The sequence below is a fragment of the Heterodontus francisci genome, unplaced genomic scaffold, assembly GCF_036365525.1.
Source record: "Heterodontus francisci isolate sHetFra1 unplaced genomic scaffold, sHetFra1.hap1 HAP1_SCAFFOLD_276, whole genome shotgun sequence".
Taxonomy (NCBI): domain Eukaryota; kingdom Metazoa; phylum Chordata; class Chondrichthyes; order Heterodontiformes; family Heterodontidae; genus Heterodontus; species Heterodontus francisci.
The window spans coordinates 1484401-1486811 of record NW_027141021.1 but is presented as its reverse complement, the minus strand read 5'-3'; positions in this window follow the sequence as shown (position 1 = coordinate 1486811).

Genomic DNA, 2411 nt, shown 5'->3' with positions numbered 1-2411 from the left:
AGTAATTGACTGAAACAGGACATTGATAGTTTAGCAGAATGGACAGACAGTCAGGATGATAGTAATTGACTGAAACAGGACATTGATAGTTTAGCAGAATGGACAGACAGTCAGGATGATAGTAATTGACTGAAACAGGACATGGATAGTTTAGCAGAATGGACAGAGAGTCAGGATGATAGTAATTGACTGAAACAGGACATTGATAGTTTAGCAGAATGGACAGACAGTCAGGATGATAGTAATTGACTGAAACAGGACATTGATAGTTTAGCAGAATGGACAGAGAGTCAGGATGATAGTAATTGACTGAAACAGGACATTGATAGTTTAGCAGAATGGACAGACAGTCAGGATGATAGTAATTGACTGAAACAGGACATTGATAGTTTAGCAGAATGGATAGACAGTCAGGATGATAGTAATTGACTGAAACAGGACATGGATAGTTAGCAGAATGGACAGAGAGTCAGGATGATAGTAATTGACTGAAACAGGACATTGATAGTTTAGCAGAATGGACAGACAGTCAGGATGATAGTAATTGACTGAAACAGGACATTGATAGGTTAGCAGACTGGACAGACAGTCAGGATGATAGTAATTGACTGAAACAGGACATTGATAGCTTAGCAGAATGGACAGACAGTCAGGATGATAGTAATTGACTGAAACAGGACATGGATAGTTTAGCAGAAAGGACAGACAGTCAGGATGATAGTAATTGACTGAAACAGGACATGGATAGTTTAGCAGAAAGGACAGACAGTCAGGATGCTAGTAATTGACTGAAACAGGACATGGATAGTCTGGCAAAATGGACAGACAGTCAGGATGATAGTAATTGACTGAAACAGGACATTGATAGTTTAGCAGAATGGACAGACAGTCAGGATGATAGTAATTGACTGAAACAGGACATTGATAGTTTCGCAGAATGGACAGACAGTCTGGATGATAGTAATTGACTGAAACAGGACATGGATAGTTTAGCAGAATGGACAGACAGTCAGGATGATAGTAATTGACTGAAACAGGACATTGATAGTTTAGCAGAATGGACAGACAGTCAGGATGATAGTAATTGACTGAAACAGGACATTGATAGTTTAGCAGAATGGACAGACAGTCAGGATGATAGTAATTGACTGAAACAGGACATTGATAGTTTAGCAGAATGGACAGACAGTCAGGATGATAGAAATTGACTGAAACAGGACATTGATAGTTTAGCAGAATGGACAGACAGTCAGGATGATAGTAATTGACTGAAACAGGACATTGATAGTTTAGCAGAATGGACAGACAGTCAGGATGATAGTAATTGACTGAAACAGGACATTGATAGTTTAGCAGAATGGACAGACAGTCAGGATGATAGTAATTGACTGAAACAGGACATTGATAGTTTAGCAGAATGGACAGACAGTCAGGATGATAGTAATTGACTGAAACAGGACATTGATAGTTTAGCAGAATGGACAGACAGTCAGGATGATAGTAATTGACTGAAACAGGACATTGATAGTTTAGCAGAATGGACAGACAGTCAGGGTGATAGTAATTGACTGAAACAGGACATGGATAGTTTAGCAGAAAGGACAGACAGTCAGGATGATAGTAATTGACTGAAACAGGACATTGATAGTTTAGCAGATGGTCAGACAGTCAGGATGATAGTAATTGACTGAAACAGGACATTGATAATTTAGCAGAATGGACAGACAGTCAGGATGATAGTAATTGACTGAAACAGGACATGGATAGTTTAGCAGAAAGGACAGACAGTCAGGATGATAGTAATTGACTGAAACAGGACATTGATAGTTTAGCAGAATGGACAGACAGTCAGGATGATAGTAATTGACTGAAACAGGACATTGATAGTTTAGCAGAATGGACAGACAGTCAGTATGATAGTAATTGACTGAAACAGGACATGGATAGTTTAGCAGAATGGACAGACAGTCAGGATGATAGTAATTGACTGAAACAGGACATTGATAGTTTAGCAGAATGGACAGACAGTCAGGATGATAGTAATTGACTGAAACAGGACATTGATAGTTTAGCAGAATGGACAGACAGTCAGGATGATAGTAATTGACTGAAACAGGACATGGATAGTTAGCAGAATGGACAGAGAGTCAGGATGATAGTAATTGACTGAAACAGCACATTGATAGTTTAGCAGAATGGACAGACAGTCAGGATGATAGTAATTGACTGAAACAGGACATTGATAGTTTAGCAGACTGGACAGACAGTCAGGATGACAGTAATTGACTGAAACATGACATGGATAGTTTAGCAGAATGGATAGACAGTCAGGATGATAGTAATTGACTGAAACAGGACATTGATAGTTTAGCAGAATGGACAGAGTGTCTGGATGATAGTAATTGACTGAA